We start from the raw sequence: 22,733 nt of genomic DNA on the forward strand, positions 1-22,733 counted from the left end.
AAGTCAAGGACCTCTATTGTAATGAACAGCTTGCTGAGAGAGTTCAGCAATAGCTGTATTTTTAACTGATGAGATCTGCCTACAGCACAGACTGAGGAAGAAAGACTTTGCCCACTTCCCACCCCCAAAGAAAACAAGACACATCTCTGCTCTAAAACAAGGCAATTACTCTCAGTAAAGAACAAGATCCCAAAATGCTAAAAATACTCCATCATCTTGTACACGAGATAATGTACATGTATATGGGTGTGCACAGAACTATACATCCATAGGCATACATAAGAACACATGCATTTCACGTAAACACCGCTGAATCAGTACATTCTAAAGCAGAACTTGCCTCTTACCTTTTTCTCCTATACATATGTTAAGAAACGAATGACCCTGTGCCTACTCATGATGACTGCAGCACAACCAGCCAGTTCTGCTGAATCAGTGTGTTCTACTTGATCCTAAAAAGAAAATATAAACATGCATTTTATAACTGGTAATTCTGCCACAAACCAGGTTTTTTCAATGCATGACTGCTGCTAACACAGGCACATTTGGTAAATGCTGCAAGCCTTTAAATGATCTACATTATATTTGCAGCTTTTAATTCAGGGATCTATGCACTGTGTCACTATTGCACTCCAATATTCTGATGAAAAAGGCTGCTAATAAAAAACACATTGCTACCTATTGACAATTATTCTTCATTTAATTGTAAACCCAGAGTGAGACAACAATTCCAACTGCCCTTGTATCCCCAGTGACCTTGACTGTAGCGCTTAATTTATAAAACTAGTCTCTGAAGTTAATTATACTACACTACAATAGGCCTTCCAAAAATAAAAAGCTAGTAGCTTTGATACTCTAGAAAAATTCACGGCCCTCTGAATTCTGTAAACTGCATTTATCAACTTCCCACTGATTCTGTTATAACTAAACAACTGTTTTTGTCTTCAAATTATTCCTCCTACAATCCTAGACTCCCTTCACTTCCAAAACACTTATTATCTTAAAAAACACCATGGCATCAACCTTTCATAGCAGGGATGACCAAGGCAGACAAGAGTCTTCAGAAGAAAGTACTTTGTTCTCCTAACTAGAGCATTTCTCTAGGTTTGGTGCTCATTTTCCTAATAGTCAATACAGCTCAAGAATCCAACACAACCACGAACAAAGAAAAAAAAAGGCTATTTATGACAAACAACCAAACAAGAACAAGGACTGACTGAGATAAGTTTGTGTTTTAAGCTTTGCTGGTGCTGGTATTCGACCTGTTAGGTAGTTGAAACATTTACTAGTGCTCTGATAAAGCAGCAGCATGTTAGAAAAAATAAATAAATCTTAAAACTCCAACAAAATAAACAGAGCTGAAAAAAATCAGTTTTCCATGCATGAAAGCAGTATTCAGTGTTATACTACAACTTTTCCAGAGTTGTTTATTATTCTTTTCAGAAATAAGCTACAGTAATAATTCCAGGAAACTAATGAACTGAACAGCAGCTTTCTTAGTAGTACTGTTTCCCACTCAGAAAAAAATCACACAGCTTTACAAGCCAACAGAACCGTACCTGCATGCGAAGTAAATTTCTGATGCCATGTATATTTCAACGTCTACAAGCTAAGATGAATTTTTGATATTTGGGAAATAGTATCAATTATTGTATTACAAGGTTCTTCAGATGGATTTAATATGCATACAAAAATGAAGGTCTGAGAACATGTAATTCCACTGAAAGGCTTCAGAATTGTGAGTTTTTTTAAAGGGATGTGAAATACATATGGCAGGGCTACTTATATCATCACCATACCATGTTCCCTCCTGGCCTGTAGATGGAGGAAAATGATTCTGTTTCCATGACCCCTTTAAAAAGATGGATCAATTAATGACAATTCTGTTTGTGATTTATGATGAGGCCTGTCAACTGGGTCAGGAACATCAAACATATTTCCCGCTAAGCAGTCAGTCATACATTAACCACAAACTTCCATCCTTACCAACCAGGAATGGATCAGACCCAGCAACCCGCAGCTGAACCGTGCTGTGCTGTTAGCGGTGCCCTAAGCCAACAAGCCGACGAGGCAGGCGGTCCTCAGGGCAACGGTACAGCTTTGCTATTCCTTGCTTTTATTCCGATCCACCTTCCTTGTTCCATTCTTCCCATATAACTTTGTTACCCGTAACACAGATGAACGCTTTCTATCAACTGTTACCAGTTTCTGAAGAAAGCTTTGAAGTATTACCTGGAGGTCCTAGAGCTTTCTGTTTACAGTTCAACATTTACTCTCAGCAGCCGTTTCTCCTCACAAAGATCAACGCATAAAATCAAAGCATGCTTACAGATACAAATGTTCCATATTTATACACAAAGCATTTTTTTTTTTTTTAAAAAGTAAATTGTAACGTTTGGGTTCCATGAAAAAATTAACCATAAGCTGACAACAACGTCAAGTTCTCTTTCCAATAAGAAGTTAACATAAGAGATATATATTAAAACGGAACCAAGGACAAAAAGAATAACTACAAAGGAGAGCCAAGAATACTCACAACAGTGCAAAACCTAGTGATTATCAGGCTTTTCATACACACTGCTAGAAAATGAATCCATCACACTTTAAAAAAAGAAAATAAAACACAAATTTCCACCTAAAAACTGTGTTCCTATTGAACATAAGATTCTAAAAGAAGGAGGCCCAGTGTCTCTGCTGTTCCAGTTTGCTTACTTTGAGCATTTCTCAGTTTCTTATCTCTCGTGCTGATGGTTGGCTGAACTCTGTCTCCTGCCCTACAGTGATATCACTCAGGTGCTGCTTTGGTTATAACCCTACATGTATGATTTCCCTCAGGAGCTCCAGGAGGGTGTCTGCCAATTACTGCAAAAGCAAAACAGAAATTGAAGAGAAATTTGACAAGCAGGGACGTGCCTAGAATAAAAAGAGGATGAAGAATAGAAGAAAAGAGCTCTAAAAATATAAGATTAGAAATATCTTCCACAAAAAAGAATGCAAAAAATGTTTACAATACCAAATGGAAGGAATCTGAACTAACACAAATTGGAATAGCTTACAATAAATGGAAAGAGACTGAAAAAGCAGCAATTTCAATACTATGTAAAAAAATACAAAGCTCCAAGCATGAAGAGATGCTAAAAAATGCTTCCATCTACTGGCAAGGATCCAACTCTTAACTACACTACAGCTCCTCTATAATGTGCTACCAGTGAGAAGATGTCTGAGTAGGCAGGAATACATCTGCAGCCATTTTAAGGCACTTTATTGTTGCAAGATTAGTCAAATAAGGCATTATCTTAAATGCAAACCCAGATTTCAACGCTGGAATCTGAACTTCCTACTTGTCTACACTCTGGAATGATGAGATGGGAGATTCAGGACACAACGTACAGCGGGCATATTCAGGTCCCAAACGCTGCGAGAATAAAAACCACAACAAGAAACAAATACCATAGCAGGGGCTTACATTAACAGGAAAGTGGTAATGTTAAACAAGAGTGAAAACAGGTAGCAGGGACACATCAATTACAGAGTATGAATTATTTTAATCATCTGATCAGTTAATCTGAAAACTAAGTCCTCACTCATGGAAAAGGTGCGGTTTCTTCCTCACTCAAGCGCTAAAATGTTTGGAATAATGGCAAGGTACCTTGCGCCCAACAGTTTGGCACTTCATAACAGTTCCTTCTCTCAAATGAAGCAGCAACTTTTAGTCAAGTTTCACATGAATATGTGTTTGTATTACTTGTTAAGAATTAATGTAAGTAGAAAGACAAATTATTACCTAGGAAAGCTCCTCCCTCAAAGCAGCCCTCAGACCAGTCTCAGGACACGCTGTCACAACAGCGCCCGTATGGACAGTGCATGTCCACGCTAAATGAATGAAAGCAAGCTTCATTCTCCAGTGCAGTTATCTTTCTGAACTTCATCAACTCTCAAACATCTATTCATTCTGCACAGAGACAGTATAGGGCTGTTCTCTCGTGGGTGCCAAACACAAGAAGGGCAGGCGTTATGAATTGTTTGTGAGCCAGCATTAGCACTATCTGGTTCACACGCAGGAAAATGCCTGCAATGGCGAGGGCTTCAGATTGGGCCACAAATTAAACATTTCAACATGAATTGTTCTCTTAATAAATGAAACCAGCAGCCATGAAATGTGACCAAAAAAAAAAAAAACTTATTTATTAATGGAGACTCAGAAAATAGCAACAGGATTTTTCAAAAATACCTTGTCTAAGAAACATTTCAGGATTGAAAAATTCCATCAAAGCTTGTCTTACATCCATTTAATAAGAAATACTAAAAACAGCAGCAAGAGGTGAGATATAACAAATATAAACAAGACAGTCTCTGCTTACCCTTTTCCTGCACCAAAAAACCATGATGACCAAGTATCGCTTGTTTTATTTACCATAATTCCCTGACGTTCCTCCTATTCAATGCAAATTAACCCAAGAGTAGATTAGGGCATGGCAGGCTATTTTGGTGGAACACAACACTTTGTACCAGCTTTCTACCCACAAATGCTGACAAAAGATAAACTATTTCAGTGTTGCATTGGTTTGTCTTTTTTTTTCCAATCAATTCCACAAATAGAGATGGATGACGCCTAAAGCAGAACACAGTTTCTCTAATTATTTCACTAATGTTTGCATTTTTTCCCTTTACTTTTCCCTGTGCCATTTTAAAGCTATTATTTTCACTTTTGTCTCCAGCCAAGTTTCCGTAAGGAGACATTCACGCATGCCAGAGCAGCAGTAAGGCAGTCAAAAGAGCAGCAACTTCAAAGAAGCCTTGCAGAAAGTATCACAGTCAAAAGTAACAGGGAGACAAGAAAAATTGCAGCAACCTTCCCAACCTTTGTCCTTCAGTAAATAAGAGAAAGCAACCCAACGGAGAAGGACACCTGCTTTATAAGACCTTACAGTAGAATATAAAGTCAATTTCCTACTTTTTTTTTTACTATTTCAAGAAGAAAGAAATTGATTTATTTTCTTGACACAAAAACCAGTCTTGCCAAAAAGCCCATACTTTCTCAGCACACTACAGAGGCCGGGCCGTCAGCACCTGGAGACAAGAACCACATGTCCTCCTTATATAACTACTTTTGACTGGCTCGAAAAGTATCCACAACTGGCTCTCTTAAAGAACAAATAGCTAGGTTTACACCGCAGCGCTGCCTTCAATGCATTTTTTTCCAGAGGAGTGGTTAGGTAAAAGAGAAAATCCTTTCCCAAACTTACATGCTCATACAGCTTAATTCAAAATGTAGTGTCTTATATACCTATGTTGTCCACGCTGCTTTACACAACTCTAAGTTTAAAATATTGTAAACCACAAAGAATCCACTCACAATGTATTAAACATTAATTAATATGAAGCCATGTTTCTTCATTTGTGCATGGATTCCACGTAATGTTTTCAATTCTACAATGTGCTTTTTAAAAACACTTGAAGACTGTCATGGACATGTAGCTTTTATTCAAAGATTTGAGATGTTTCTGTATTTGAGAAACAACGCTTCGACTACTAGAAGTTAAAGCTTAAAAGATTTGAAGAGTAAAATTATTTAAAGTTACATGCTATGCATCTCAGAGCAGATTAATCCTGTGTTGTAACAGTTTATAAGTTTCTCCTTCTTTCTAATGTAGGGTAGAAGCAAGAACAAATCCCAGACACACAGATTTTTTTTCCAGATATTTCTTAGGTTTGGGCAATATGGGAAAAACTGACTAAGGTTGCCTAGAATCACTAATTAAACGCCAAGGAACTGTCCTTTTTATAAAACCTCAGGGGACCCATACTTGCAGGTGCCGTTAGCAAGATCTGTATCTGATAATAAAAGCCAGAATTGCCACACAACCAGAATGGGACAGATAAAAAGGACAGCGGGCAGAGGGAAACCGCTTTGCTACCATTTCCTAGCCCATCAATTCTGAGTTGTGCCCACTGGGGAGAGAAGCTGCTAGAAGCAACACAATTTATGCACTCAGCTGCTCTTTAGAGAAAGGGCAGTCTGTACAGAAAAGCAGCCTGAAAGTCTACTGGCACTTTTTACTGAACATCAGTCAATCTGCTACTAAAGCTACCTTTATCAACACGGCTGGATATATCCTCTTTCCAATGCTGCTGTAGTCATCTTTATTCATTTGATAGCTATGTAACGACAGCTTTCTATAATCTTTCCCATATACTCTTTTAATAGGAAATAGCATTGTTAGAGGCAGCAAGCAGTTATTATTTCCCAAATCCTGTGTTTTGCAGAGCTGGATCACCATGTGTCTGAAAATAGATTCAGAGATCTATGAATGTTTCTCTCACACTCCCTTCAACCCGAAATTATCTCAAAAGAAGTAACTTTTAATTCCTACTAGCAATTTATTTCTCCAATTGTACTGACCTATTTATATCACGCTGAGATTAACCTGCTATATATGCATATATACAGACACACACAGACAAACACTAACACATTGTGAACTATTCCTGTCTTGTGAGATGTCGAAAAGTTCATTCCCACATGTTTACGATCAGGACCTACATACCCTGCTGATGCTCACCGTGCATTACGTCTCAAGTCATTTGTAACGAGTAACTCACTCCATACACCTCGGCACAACCATGGCAACAGTGTGTACTGAAACTGGCTGCACTGCTATTTCTGAGCATGATTCTCATTTACGCTGAGGTCCATTAACATCCTTTTAACAGTGCTGAAGGGACTAGATGCTAACCAACAGAACTGGTGAGTGTCCTGCATTCATATTCACGTTAAAGCTTTTTTTCCTTGCTCCAGTGGTGCAATATACCAACCAGGACATTTGCTCAAAATGTACATTAGACTCAGAAAAGTTTTAGTTATAAAACTAAGTGCCCATAATTCTGTAACATTGTAGTCAAAGGAAATAAAGGCTTAACAGATACAAAACAGAATTTCAGAAAGCATTCATTATTAATGAGTCAAAACATTCTTTCCAGAAATCTTTTGGAGCTCCAATGTCTCCAAATCCTCCAAAAACTCAGATGCAACATTATTCAGACAACCCAGAAAAAAGGTACCTTGGCCACTTCCTCTGCCCACTGGTAAGGCTGTTCATTCTGCACATGCCACTCTTTTCTCTCTCTCCCTTTCAGACTATACTACTATATTCTTGTGTTCCATTCTCTTTGTCTGTTCATCTTGTTTTCCCCCCTCAAACACATTCCTTCCTCACTCACTTCTTCCTGCAACCATTTTCTTTTTCTTTCCCCCTTACCCATGCTCCCTTCCTTCTCTGACATAAGAAATGAGAAACCCCACGTTTCAACCTCACTGTTCAGATCCACTGGTATAAAGCAGTTGTTAATGCCCTTATTAACCATGCAGGCTCATTCCTCACTGCTAGGAATGGTTGGAACAAACCCAGTATCAGTGGTGACATAAATGAAAGTCTTTAGAAAAAATATCTATCAAAAATGTAGAAAAAACATGGCCAAAATAACAGTCAAAACGTAAGATATCATTGTACCTGTCATCCTGCCTTCTACCTATCCTTGTCATCATTTATTGATGTCATGGCACCTTCAGGAATCCAGTTAAAGCCCTCAGCCATCTGCAGTGTGGAATACAACTTGGACGTATACAACACCAGGTGTCCAACACCCAGGATCAGCACAGCCACCTGCTTCCCTCAGGGATCCATGTTTGAAATCCCAGGTTCAGAAAAGTTTCATTAAATACAGGAGTGCCACTTTTTGCATTTCCTCAAAGTAGATGGTACAACCGCATCTACGAGCCAGCTGTACAGAAATGAAGCTTAATGGTAAAAGAAAAGGAATACAACTACGAAGTGCATTACAGGAGAAGAATGAGGGAGCAAAGACACTAAATATACACATATCTATTGCCCACCAATGTCAAGAAACAAGTTTTAATCCTCATCATAACAACACCCAGGTTCATTCTGAAGGAGTATACAAAAATAAAAATAAAAAATCTATGCACAAACATCCATGATAGGTTAAAACGTATTTTACAGGTGACATTAACTAAAACTAGGGTAAATACAATATAAAGGATATTATGGCAGTAGTCTAATATAATTTCTTGAAAGTGCGAAAGTATGTAGGTAGACTGACGCTACAGTAATGACATTAAGTTACATTAATAAAAGAATTGAAGAACAGCACAATACATGAAGTATACGGAGTTTTTATTCAATCTTCGTCATTTAGAGAAAAATACAGTAAGAAATCCTTACAATCAATGCAATTTGATGTTCCAGTTAAGTGGCTATTTCAACATATATGCTATTTAAAGCAATCTGATAATAGTATAACCTACCAAGTGTGCTTTATGCAAACTTTTAAACTCACCAAATAAAAGATCAAAACCATACTCATTATGAACTAGCCAAGATCCCACTCACAAAGCAACCTCAGAACACGATGACCTGTAACGTGCTCTGCAGGGCTATCCAACCGGCCAGCCCCCAGAGAGGAGCTATGCACTGAAGCACTGACCTCAGGAGAACTCCAGGTGAGTTAGCTGTGTCTTTTGTTACAAAACACAAGTCTCAGAAGCACCCAGCAGCATGCATTTCCATTGTACAGCAGAAAAACATACAATTTCAAAAAGACTGCTAAACATATTCCCAAGAAATTAATAGGCAAAGAGGGAACTTGCCATTTATGCAATCTCAGTTCATATTAAATGTTCATTTATCTGCATTACAGTGCAGATAAGGAATAAAAAATTACATTGACCTGACTGGTTCACTGGGTATAATTAAAGTGGAATATTTTAAACACGTAATTTATGTGTCCTCTCCACCCTGTTAAGAAACCTCAATATTCCCAGTCTCAGTAACACAAATTAGAAGAGGACTTATGTACTGGGCAAGTGCTCTGTACTACTGCTTATCAACTACTGTATTTTTTATTTCATTTCCTATGGAAATGAAGATTATGGAAGCACATTGTTCACTTATAATTTTTTATACTGGTCTTTTCCCCCAAAAAAAATCGTTCATGAAAATTAGTATCTGCACTGTAAAAACAAATGTAAATGGCTCTTCTCTGAGGGAAAGGCAAGCAGAACTCAGCTGCTCTATGTATTTTTGGCAGCAACCTGCTGGGCAATCAATACCCACACAGCTCTGGAAAAAACAGAATTAAGGTGTTATGTGAGAATGCTGGGGTTACTGCAGAGGAGAAGGAAGGGAAGAGATACTACGGGGCAAAAAGGATTTCAATCTACAGAATAACAAGCTTCTTTCATTCCAACGATGGTAGAACAATATGCTTACAAATAAAGCACCTCAAAGAACTCGGGTACATCTAACATCAGATTCAGTTTATGCTACAGAACTCATTCAACCTACCTTCTAATTGAAAATTAAGCACAGTTCTTTCCACATCCAGACCTTGAAAGAATTTCCCTGTTACTTACAAAATCTCACATAAATTCTGAAGAATTACAGATCGAAAAGAACTGGCCATCAGAAATGAATGTGGTTTTACAATCGCACTGCTTCAGCTAGGGTGATGGGAGTTCCTTTATCAGTCTGCAGGACTGGACCAGCACGCTGCAATGACTCCACCCAAGAACCATTAAGCACTTTTGAGCATCAACTTCATCAAGCCCAGCTCTCTGTCCTCAGTCTTGCATGACATCAGGCAGGGTACTCCCTGGATCTGTGATGTCCTAAAAAGACAAGTCAACATTGCCCCTTTTCAACAACTAGTGGAGCTGACACAAATGGAGATGTAAGATCCAAGTTCTTCAAGCCCACTTGCCTTTCTTGCTCTACAACACAAGAAGAAAAAACATATATGCTACCTCTTTAGTCACTGCACTTCCCAGTCTGGTGTGAAAACAAATTTGATTTTGTTTAAATTGTTATGCAAAGCTCCCAACCATAGCACTTGAAGAGGGAACACATTTTTTCTTCTGCCTTGTAGCAGGGGCAGGGATTACCCAAGTCACCCCCAGACGGATCAGCAGAGCGCACCTCTCGGAGGTGCCGGATGCGCGGCACGCCCAGGATCAGAATGAGGTGTGGGCACCGCACAGACCGGAGGAATCCAGATCACCGGAACCCGAGCCCCACAGCTTACTGCTGATGGCACCACTCCTAAACCTTCCTCTTCAAATCCTACTATCCAAAAAGTAAAAGCTTGAGAACAACAACAACAACATGAAGATGTTGAAGAAGAAAAGGAAAGAAATGAGAGAACAGTGTCGTTGACCAGGTTAAAAGAAACATAAGAAATAACAGTACAGAAGATAATAACTAAGAAACAAAAAAATCCCAGATCTGGAACCATCTGCAATTTTTGTTCTATAACATCTCCCAGACTTTCAATAATCTGACTGGCCAACACATTAAGCAATACATCTTATGCATATTCACCTGATTTGCCAATTCTTCTTTAATTTATCATCACTTTCTATTTACTGTAAATTCATAGTTACAAATGGCTTGGCCTTCATTTTAGCGATCCTAAATCAACCATCTAGATCACTTGTTGAGTGCAAACAGGCAAAGTCAACATGTATACTGAGTTCAAAGCAGAGTTTTGACACTACAAAACTGAATCTGGAAATAGAAAAGCTCCTCTAATAGTCAGTGTCATTCACAGATAGAGAAGCTATTATGGGATTTAGAAAGCTCTTTGATCTGCTCCTTGCACTGAACATCACCAACTCCTTTTAAGTTCACTGTACTATTTTCTAGAGAAATGTATCAGCGTATGTTCCTCCATTGATAATCTCCTGTGAATTTTCTAACTTATTTCACCCTACCACCTCCCCAGATAAAATTTTAAACTTAGAGTGAAATATGAATGGTGTACTCGGAGCTCATGTATAAAGATCGAGGTCTATTATTTATAAAAGAGTTTCAGTATATCATAGAAGTAAACAAAAACTTTCACATCACAGTAATTTTTAAAATTGCAAGTATCCTGAAGTAAGTATCACTAGGGCGACTACGGCACTTCAGTAATTGAAAGAACACACATGAATCTCTGACATAGATGTGGCCTAACTTCAAATCATCACCTGGTAGGAAATGACCCCGGATTCTTTGTATGCTGGGAAGGTGGAAGGACGAGTTCCTCCCAGCTACCACTTCACTAACAAAAAAATGACACCTCACTTATGATAAATACTAAATAATTTGCCTTTTTAGGCAGGCCCCCAAATGCTCTCTGGCAAAACTGAAGTACAAGAAATCATTAAGTGAGACTCATAATGAAAGATTACCAGTAAAAATAGTCATAATTTGGTAGACTGCATTTATTTTCTAACTCTTAACAGGGCAAGGGATTTTCTCAACACACGCAAAGGCTCAAAACATTGCCAGCATCTCTTATCATGCCTAATTCCTCTGTCACTAATCATCAATTGCTGGGAAGCAGTCCTAAAATAGTTACCAAAGTGAAACCTACAACACAGAAGTATTTTCATCACAGATAATAGAAGAAAAAACAGCTACAGCTTTTTTTCTACATTAGGCTTTAGTTCTTTTTTCTAGCTATTGCGACCAGCAGTTCAGCTCCGACCCCGCTAACTAACAGGAAGGCGCTAGTGAAGACACATTACTGCTTTGTTTTATATACAAAGCCATACCCTAAAACAAGGTTCAGCACCACTATCAAAAATATCAGTTGATGCCTCAAGCCTTCATTAGAAAGCTTTCCATCTCTGTTACTATGCTGGAACTGAACCAGTAGCAGAAATCTAACAAAACAATTGTAAGAAAAATTAACTGGTGATGTTATTTCCACTTGTCAAGTCCTACTCCACTTCATTAGGCAATCAATCTCATCAAAAATACTCACCAAGCTTCCTATGGATATTAAAAGGCATGGGGGGGGTAGTATAGAAAATCGAAATAAAAATATAAAGTGGTAGCATGTAATACAATTCTTGACAGAAAAACAAAGCTGATGTTAGCATTGCATACCAGAACGCTTCTGGAACCTCAACATACTCCCGTAAATAACTGATACCATCACGACTCCCCCAGACTCATATGGCAGATTCGTAGCTTCATTTCCCATCAAAGTATCAGGGATATAAGGAATATTAACATATAGTAAACAAGATATTTATATATTCTATATACAACATAGAAGCAGCATATAGAGAGTACAGCCATTAGCATTATCTGAAAATGATTCTATATGCAGGTTAGTAATTACTGCTCAAGAACAGAGAGAAGTACAAAATAAATTAAAAAAAAATAAAGTGCAAGTAGAAACCCAGCCTGAAGTCCATGTTCTCATTTGCCGAATGTACAGTAGACACTGGGGATAGAATATGTGAAAAAAAATAATATATGGACACCAAAACTTCAAAAATAAGATAGTCAGACTGACATATTTATTATCAATCATATTATTATTATATCAATCATATCATATTATTATTTTGCACAGAATTTTACACAGAAGCAAAACAATGTTAAAGGTTCTTTAAGCTCTCCTCATGGATCTTTATAACACAATTAAACTAAGGCAAAACGACCATTGCCATAGTTTATACTTACACTGAAAGAATCACAGAAGCTATTCAGAGAGCACTCTAGCTCCACACTTTCTAAAATGCAGAAAATCTACAGATTGTGACTCCACACTTGTTTCACATGGTTTATCACTTTTTTCTTTTCTTTTTTTTCTTTTTTTTTTTTTTTTTTAATCTAACAGAACTATGCCTGTGTAAAATTCATTTGACTGGACTTCTTTAAGTTAAACCCCATTTGAGCAGATCTAGAGAAAGAATTCTGAAGGAACAATCTGCCCAGTGTTGTCACCCATAAGCTCCTGGCCACATACTATTTGCCTTTAACCCGTGTTTATAGATTAATAATTACTCTAATAAAGATCTTTAAAATAGTTTAAATGACCGTTTACAGATTGTCTCTACCATTCATCTTCAGTCTATTTCATGCTGACAGACTAGTAGGATGGCTGTTATTTCTGAAAAATAAGTATTAATATTACACGTTTCTACTTATCTTTTCTAGCAACACAACAGCAAAACATCACTGGAAATATTCAGTGAAAGAGTACATATAAACTTTACCCTATAAGTATTCTTCCTATTCCACCTATCTGCTATGGCAGTCTAAAGAGCAACATTCCTCCTAAATACCCCAAACCTAGCACGTGTGTGATGCAAAAGAGAGAAAACATCATAAAGCGCATTCAGGAAACAAAGACAAAAGCCCTGAGTGCACATTCCATTAATCCTAGGTCACAAGATCTTCAGTGTTTCAAAATTTTCTCTAGAAACTAACATTTAAAGGAATGACAGAGTTTAATACCCGAGGACACTCACACTCATTCCTCCTCAGCTCCTCACCAGCTGGGAACTACACTCTTTAAGATGTAACAGGGTGCATTACAATCTATAAATGTGAAAGGTTTACGAGGAATCTCAACAGCCAAATTAAAAAAAAAAAAGTTAGACTTTGGTTTGTTAACCAGACAACTAAATAGTAAGAAGGAAAATACTTTATTTGTCTGTAAAAATAGAATAATTCTATCTATCAAATAATCATATATATAGTGATACTGGTTGTTTACCTTTATCTCAGAATAATTTTTAACACGTATTCTTTGGATAACAATATAGCATGTTTTGCTCCAGTTGCTAGCCAAATATATTTATATGAATGTGTATCCTGAATTCTAATTTGAGTAGACACTTCAGTAGAAACTACTCTGTAAATGAAGGATTCTTTGTATATCTTTTCAAACTTCCCATCTATTGACATTAATTGACATAATCTTCCCAATGCTGCAAGACGTAACCAACACTTAGAGCCAACACAGAAGTTTTATTTTTAACCTTACTTCTAGAGCAGTTTCAACGACCTAGACCTCATACTTTAACTTAGTTTCATCCGTTTATCCTTGATTATACATTTCTTACCAATACAAAAAGCATTGTAACTGTTTAGTGTCATTGTACTGAAACATTTCTCAACGCATAACAAAAACAACAGGAGGGAAAACTGAGCATGTCAGTTCATATTTCTGATCATTCCAAAGTTCAAATCTCACAAGGAATGACAAACAGAGCACTAAAACAGGCTGTCTTAATTTCTTTAGACAATTTAATCTCGAACACATTAAAAAAAACACACAGTAATTTTCACATAAAAATTTCTAAGTAGTCTATAAATATACAGGTATCTTCCAACAGTGTTCTGGATCAGATCCCTGATTCATCAGCACACATACTAACTGCAATGCAATTTTTATCCCTCATCTTATTTTCTGTCAAGAAACTGACACGTATTTGAAAGATTCTCACCTTAATGCATCAAAAAGATTATTCTGATCAACAAAATATGAATACACAATTTATTCCAAGAGACATTTCTTTCTGGCCAACTTTTATTCAACAGCAAAGCTTTTGCAAAATAATTTCAAGTAATTTTTTCACAAAGAACCTGTAAACCAGAAAACTAGCAACCTCTTTTATGCTAAAGTTTGCACAGGACAGGCCACAACAGACATTAAAAGCTTATCATTCCTTGGCCACAAGTTTTAATACTGCTTTTTTGTTTAGTTTCTACCTTTGTTCCCTGAGACAGTCACAGCCAGACGTTATGCCAACCTAAAAAAGCCACTCTATTTCACGTCAGCCTTAGCCCCAGGCCTCAGATCCCAAAACATGTGTTTGAAAGTATTTAATCCCCAGCCTAATAATTGTCTCAAAGCTACTCCAAATATCAGGACTCAGTACTGCCGCTTTGGGGTGTTTTTTCTTCCCTTTTCACACACCAAAGAAGGCACCGTAAAGCAACAGGCCACTGCAGAATCCACCGTAATGTGTCTGAAGATGTAGCTTGTTAGATTTAGATCAGAGCTTGAATAAGAGGGAGACTTGCCTGATTTTAGGCCCTTTTTCAGCTTCCATTTCAAATTTTCCAAACCTCTGAAGAGACTTTTATTTTTGTCTCTCTGGTTCTTGTAGTTCTGTATGGCATGCCATAAGTTAAAAACCAAACAAACAAATAAAAAAACAACAACACACCATTGGTTTCATACGGTAACAAAGGATTTCGATGTTGTTTCAACCACTGGAGGTATATCTAAAATCTGGGTTCATTCCATGCAATTGAAAGTGATTTGTTAATAAAAGTTAATTATGTTTTAAAACATCACCTAGGCAATAAAATTCTACCCCAAAAAAATAAAAGCTTTTATTTGAGTGTCTTTCTTATTTTATTTGTTTATGTAGAGCCCCTTCCAGTTTTGGATTTGGCCTGAAACAAAATATTGAGGGCAGTGTCATTCTGCAATTCTAATCTAATACAACCATGCTTAATACAAAGACTGCCAGATCTTGAGATTCTTTATTCAGTCAACTTCTAGTATCTGAATTGAATGAAAGTATGCGTAAAAAAAAAATAAATAAAAAGCTTTGTCATAAAATAATCAGGAATATCTATAAATAAACAAGATAGTGAACGCTAAAGCAGAAAGTCTCCCAATTCCCATCTGCTACTTGTTTCTCAGCCTGGTTAAGAGATGAAAACAGCCCTTCAGCCACCCTCCATCATGTGCACCTATCTAACCGTAACGTTTATGAGCAAGTAACTAACCCACCTCTGCAAAAAGCCTGACACGCCAAAAGTGCCGGTTAATCCCCGGGTGAGATCTGACCACAGTGGCACTCATTAGAGATGTTACAAAACGCATGCCGCCGCTCGCCCCATCCCCCTCCGGCACTACCACCATTGCGGGAGTGACTTGTTACACATCGCGATGAGCGAGTAACATTCAGCGCCCGGGGCCGGAGCAGAGATCAGGCCATAAAAAGGGCACCAGATGCAAGCAGGGCTCCTCCCCTCCCCGGGCTGCGAGCCCAGGCTGCCCGCTGGCTCCCTCCGGGGCAAGCCGAGCCGAGCCTTGCCCCGGCGGCACACGGGGGGTCCCGGGGAGGCTCCGGCTGCGAGCCGCGATGAGCAGGGCGAGGGCTCTTCGCCCTTCTGCAGGAGCCTCGGAGCTAAGGGGTCGCCCAGCGCAGGCACCCGGCGAGCAGCACCCAAGGACGGCGGGGAACAGCGGGGAGGGGGCTCGCAGGACCGGCCGGGGAGGGCTGAGAGGCGATCGCCCCTCTCCCCTCGGCGGCGTGCGGGGGCCAAGGGCGGCGGAGGGGAGGAGGCACCCGCAGCCCCCCTGCCCCAGGCCGGGGCGGCGGCAGCTCGGGCCGAGGCGGCGGAGCCCTCCCCGCCCGCGGGGCCTCGCTCCGGGCGGCAGGGGCCTGGGGAGAGGGGTCCCCCGGCCTCCCGGGCCTGGGGGCGGACGCCTCGGCTCGGCTGGGCTCACTCACCTCGGCAGGCGGCAGGCACCGCCGGGTCTGCATGGCGAGGAGGATCCCCCGGGGCCGCGCTCCGCCGCCGCCGCTGCTCAGCTCCCGGGCGGGCCCCGCAGAGCCCCCTGCGAGCGCTGGAGAGAGGCCGGCGCCCGCCCTCCCCGCCCGCCAGCCGGCCTCGCTCGCTGGCTCCGCGGCCAAGGCCGCCGCAGCTCCCGGCAGCCAGCGCCCCCTGGCCGGCCCCAGAGGCAGCGCACGGCACTGCGGCACCGCCGGGGAGGCAGCGCCGAGCCTGCCGCACCCCCGCCCCGCCGCCTGCCGCGGGAGGGGGTGACCCGGCACCGCCGGAGCCTGCCCGCCCCTCAGCCCCGGCCAAGCTCCGGGGGGGACCCGGGGGCACACCGCAAGGCAGCCGGAGAGGGCGAGGCGGGGGGGACCGCGGTCCCCCGGGCGCTTCGCGGCGAGGCGCCCCGCAGCCAGCCGCACCTAGGGGCTGGCTGGGAGCCGTCCGTGTTTTATCTGTTTTTTATTTTCGTATTTCGAAAAATAATTTCTCCCCCACACACAGCCAGGGCCGCCGTGTCCTGCGCGGGCACGGCCATCCGCAGCCGGCTGGAGAAAGGCACAGCCACGGAGCCACCTGCTCAAAGACACGCAAAGCGGGATTCCAGAGGGAGAAAAAAATAAAATAAACCGTACTCATTCCTCACAGAAACTGACTCAAAAGTGCAAGCTGACAGGGATATATATGCAAAACCATTACTCAGAGCCTCGCCGATTCTTTCATTAAACGGAGGGAGCAAGGAACCACCTCTCCTCCCCTTACCCTGGCTGCAGGCGCCCAGCAGCCCGTCTGTGAAGGAAAAACATCCCCGTGTGCGTGTGCGACCCGCTGCGGGGCTCGCGGGGCGAGGGGCGGACGGGTCTCGGCCAGCCCCGGGCTCCCGCGGCCGGCTGTGCCGCCTACAGCCGCCCCCTGCCGGGCGGAGGGCTCCGGGGGCTGAGGCACGGCTGCCGCCCCCCGGGCGCCTCGCCCCGCCGCCTCACGAACGCCTCAGCCGCGTGCCGCCTCGCCGGGCGCGCGCTAACGGCTAACGGTCAGTGGCTAACGGTTAACGGCTCACGGCAAGCGCCCCGCCGGGCTCTGAGGGGGAACCGCCTGTGAGGGCCGCCTCAGGGCGCCATGTCACCCCCGGCAAGGGGGAACGGCGGGTGTTGTGTTCTGTGTTCTCTTCGTTCACCAACAGCACATTTTCAGGTCTTTGCGCTTGCTGGCTGCCAGTTTCCAGGAGTTAGGCTTCTCCACTAGCTTCCTATGTACAGCGCTGAATAAGGTGTAATGAGCCCTGGTGGTAACATTATTTCTTATTTCTCTAGGAGCATCAGTTCATCCCGCCAGAAATGAGAAGGAAGCACTTAATGTTTATTCATTGATTCTGGTAGAACTTTGTGCTTTTCAAGCAGAAAATATAAGATACTCCCAATCAACTGAATCATCAATCCATGGGAGAACAGCTGATGAGATAAAAAATACTAATCAATCATATCTGGTAGTAGCATATTAATGGAGATGGAATTTATTTTCTCCCGTAAAGCATTCCTGGTTAACCCCATCATGCTGTCTCCTTAGTGGTGTCATGCTTGTAAAGCACGGATGAGGAGCTCTCATCCAGTCCAGTGCACAATCACTATCCTCAAAACAAGTCTCATGAAACAGCTCCGACTGCTAAACATGCAATCTGCCTGACAAACAACAAGGAAATAAATTAAACGATGATCAATATAGCACTTCATACCCTCTAGGCAAATGCATGCAAGCGCATAGGTTTTCCATCTACATATGTCTCAGAGTCCTATCACTACCAGAATTTTGATCTGCTTTAATCCCTCTGCATGCAACTGTCACTGGAATTCAGCGAACACTGAGTGTTTTTACCTGAAGATCATAATTGGCTGTTCTGCAAGAAATCAATCTCATGAAAGCACGGAAAAAAAGAGTTAGAAGTGATGGGAAAAATCTCTACGAGTTAAGGTGATGAGGCATGGTCTCATGCTCTGTCCCCTCTCAGTATGTATGTGCATCTTGGATGCCACATGACTTGTTCCCAATGAAGATGATGTATCTGGAGAAGCAGGAACTCAGCAAAACTCAAGTTGCAGCTCCAGGCAGTTGTGATGCCAGATGCCTGAGATGAAAACAGGGAGACTGTCTTTCCTGTCTTCCAATTGTGCTCCTTCTGCTCGTGTTCAAACAAAGTATTTGGGTATGAATAGTAAAAAAAACTACGTGCAAACCAAATCAATAATCTTGGTCCCAAGTCCCAGCAAGCCTGTAAGACACGGATCATTTACTTTGCACATTCAGTGAGACTGATAGGTACAAACTCTGAAAAAAATATTTTCAGCTCTTTGTAGTACATCAGCCTCATGTCAGTGAGCATCTACAGTGTTGTGACAAGAAAAACGTGCTAAATAGTACCCCAGATGATAGCATGGACATTTTGTATTGATCCACCACTTCTTTTCTAAGTCTTTTACCATCTTTGCCCAGCTCTTTATGAGAAGATAACAAGAAAGAGTCATAAAGGACAGTGTATGGATGTGGGGACTCCAGCCTGCATAAAGGTAGGGAACTGGAAAGTAGGCGACAAGACCAAAGTTAGAAAGGTGAGGGGAAGCTGTGGGATGCCGTCCCTGAAGTGAGCGGCTGAGAGCTACAGGGTCAATACAAAGACGGATGTTTGTAGCAACAAATGTACATTGAGAGCTAGGAGTTACAGGCAACTGATACAGGATTCAAAATAATGCAAGAATAATCTATGAACAACAGTTATGGAGAAACAAAAATGTTTAAAGTACTTGACAAAACCTGCAGAAACTTGGGGGAAAAAGAAGCCTTCCAATGGTTTGAGTCTGTTACTAGATGGAAAAAGTAGAAATGCTAACAATAACACAGGAAGGCAGAAGAGCTCAATAAATATTTCTGGTCTGTATTTGGGGAAGAGCCAGATGATACACAAATATCGTATGATGATGATGAAATACATTCCATTACAACAGGCACTGAGGGGGATGTTAAACAGAAGCTAATAAGGCTGTGCATCAGCAGGTATAGATAGCTTTCATCCAAAAGTTTTAAAAGCACTGGCAGGGAGTATCTTTAGACCATTAATGTTGATTTTCAATAAATCTTGGAACGCTGTTCAAGTTCCAGAGCACTGGATGAAATATTGTACCGATATTTTAAAAGGGTAAACAAGGTGACAAGGGTAATTTCGACTTGCCAGCCTGACAAGAATTCTGGGTAACATAATGGGTCATTAGCTACATTACTTGATTAAAAAAGAATTAAAGGATGGAAACAAAATAAATGCAAATTAATGTGGAAAATAAGTCTTGCCAAAATAAATTGATTTTTTTAATGGCATTACAAGTTTGGTGGATCAAGGTAAGTAGGTCTGTAAAATACTTGTTTTGGTAACTTGCAACATTTTAATTAAGAAACCAGAATGGTAGAGACTCATCACAGCATGTATTAAACTGTTCAAACTCTGGCTAACTGGCAGTTACGAAGTGGGGAAATAAGAAGTCATCATCAAAGAATGCGTTTCTGTGTCATACAGTGATTAGTTCTGTACTATACTGTATGGATAGTAATGGCTTTAAGGAAAGAATAAAATCATCACTTACAAAGTTTGCAAGTGATGTAAACAACGAGGATTAACAAATAACAAGTCACAACAGAAAGTATCTGAGACAGCTTGATAACAAGTAATATGCATTTCTATACAGCCAGATGTAACAACATGCACCAAAGAATAGAGACCATGATTATAGGATGGGGGAATTTGTGCTGTAACAAGTTAATGCTCAAAAACCTAGAGTGTCATCACATATAATCAGAAGCAAATGAGCAGGTGGTGCAGTGCTGTGGGCCAACAGGCTAATACAACCCTTGGCTTTATAAATAGGAGAATATAGAATAATGTCTTTATTTTTTCTGGCACTAGTCCAACTACTCCCAAAATCTGAGAGCCAAATCCCTTTATTCTTTAACCGAAGCTGAAAATTAAATGGTTCGGAGAAGACCAGTAAGAATGATTTAGATGAAAACTGAAAACATTCAATCTACCTCCATGTGTAAAAAGAAGGTGAAGGGGTGACTCAATCACAGGTTTGAAGTACTTCCAAAATTCAGTGACTATGCTAAAGGCAGACTTATTCAGCTTCCCAGTAAGGTCTTTTACCAGTGAAGGCAATTAATTACGGAAATGCTTTAGAGAGGAACAAGTTAAATTTCCCAGCGCTGGGACTGTCAAAATGAAAACAAGGTGCTTTTAAAAACTATTTTTAACACATACAGGAGTTCGGTCCTGTAAGTCTGCTACCCATGAGACACAATGAGTTGATCACACCTGTGGATTCTGGTTGCTTGTCTATGCAGAAGTTGATTTCCTTGGGGCACTAAGAAGCAGCAACCTGTCATCCCCTTCAGCATCATCTGACACAGATCATGTGTCCCTGAGCACATGACGGGAGCAGCCATGTGGATGCTAATGTTTACATGGGTAGAAGGGATGAGTGTGCTTGTTCACAGAAGGCAAATCCTTTGAAGTGTATTGCATAAAAATGTAACAGTTCTCACTCGAGAAGCCTGAGACATGCATTGCTGGAAGCTGGGAACTCCTCAGAATTGTCACTATATGATTATCCTGCTACTCAGTTCTTTATCTGGCATCTGCCTCTGGCTGCTCTCACAAGCAGGATACTGATCTTTCTCATGCCAAGCTGTCTCTCTGGTCTCTGGGAAAGCTGACTCGCCCCTGATCTCTGAACGGAGCACAAGTTTTGGTGGGAGCAGAGAGTAGATGCGTGATGATAAGCTGGCATAGGTGCAGGAGAGGACAAGAGCCAAGGGAGAGAAGAACTGGAACACTTGCTACTAGAAAGTCAAAGACAGACTTGGGGAGGGGAGTATAGATGAGGCTCAGAACCTTTCCAGAATTTGACACGGATTCAGGAGGCTCCTGGACTGAACTTGTATCATCAAACGATCAGGAAACCTCACAGCAAAATGTTGATTACTTTCCCAGTGTAGTTCCCAATCCACATACTCAGCCTCTGACTGATACACGTGGTAAGTGGGGAAGGCCTGTGCTGTGAACCTAAGGGTCCAAACTTCTTGGATGACTGATTGTTTTATTCAGTTTTGTGGAATAACAGATTTTTTTTTCCCCATGCTGTTGCTGGTAACTGCTTGCATATCACTCTCTGACAGAAACAATACTGTAAACATTCATTACGACGACCACTGCTAACGGCGTGTTTAATGATCTCTTATCTAGTTTCTACTGTAAAAACCATCTCCTGATTACACCCATCCAAAGACACCAAGAGACCTTCAGTGAAGATTACAATGTAATGATTTTGCCCTCTAGTGGCTGAATGACATAGCCCAGCTCCTTTGGAGTCTGTCTTAATACACCTTTATTACATCACCAGCCTTGAATCTTTAATTTTCTAAATTTTATGCAGGGTTCACCCATTACACTCAAGTACTACCTGCACCAGAACAATCTAAATCAATAAAAATGCTTGGCTAAACATCCTCAGAAGGCTATATTAAGGTTAACTCAGTACTTAGTGAGTCATGCAATAATGCCACTAATACCCAGGCACTTAATTAACCTGTGATGCATTTTCCACCAGATGTGATTTAATCTCTAGAAAAGAAAAAGACCTGCTATATCACCATCTCAGTGTGTGGGTCAATTTAGAGTCATTCTATCCTTATTCTGTCTGGTTTAAATTTTAAAAATATCATGAATTCTTAGGAGAAATAAAGATGACATTTTAATCCTTTCCAAAAGTACGCTCTCATAGGTTATACATTTAAAAGGGAACATAACTGGTTTACTAGTTATGCTGGCTACATCTTGAAACATTCATCAATTTTCTCTCCATATTTCTGACACTGGCCCTGAGGCTTTAAAAGATCTGTCTCTGTATCTGTGTTAAACTTCTGTGAGAGCTTAAGCAAGGGTTTTGGACTTTAATTACATCTTGATTTTTTTTTCTTTTCTCCCCCTCTGGCACCCATTTTAGTTTATTAGCCTAAGCTTCATAAGGAAACAACACATTTAATTAAATTGTTTGTCTTTCTCTTTTGCTCTCTCTGCATATCTTTAGGATCTCTTGGCCAATTTCTGCCTCAGCTGAAAAAGTTATAAGTCTCAAAGGAAATTAAGTTCATACAAGTTTTGTGGCAATCCACAGGCAGGCATAGAGAGGGTGAGCCGAAGCAAGTTGAGCTGTTACATATTCAGTGTGGCAGCAGCCAGCTTGTTAACAGTCAGCGTGTGCTCCGGCTGCTCAGACAGCACACACACCCCACCACATTACTTACTCCCAG

General features: G+C 40.9%; 1 protein-coding gene across 3 annotated transcripts in view; it reads right to left on the reverse strand.

The window, feature by feature from the left end:
* Positions 1 to 16,502, reverse strand: part of ZFYVE9 (zinc finger FYVE-type containing 9) — a 59,686-nt gene extending 43,184 nt beyond the window's left edge. The window contains exons 1-2 of one of the 3 annotated variants that reach the window (XM_080603270.1): positions 16,340 to 16,502; positions 348 to 452 (exon numbers count right to left, since the gene is read on the reverse strand). The gene's annotated coding sequence lies outside the window, so the exon portion shown is untranslated. Of the gene's footprint in view, positions 1 to 347; positions 453 to 15,612; positions 16,282 to 16,339 lie in introns of those variants that run through there. The other 2 variants (XM_080603271.1, XM_080603272.1) reach the window with 2 other exon arrangements.
* Between the last annotated feature and the right edge of the window lie 6,231 nt (positions 16,503 to 22,733).

This window comes from Anser brachyrhynchus (assembly GCF_964034855.1).
Source record: "Anser brachyrhynchus genome assembly, chromosome: 8".
Taxonomy (NCBI): Eukaryota; Metazoa; Chordata; class Aves; order Anseriformes; family Anatidae; genus Anser; species Anser brachyrhynchus.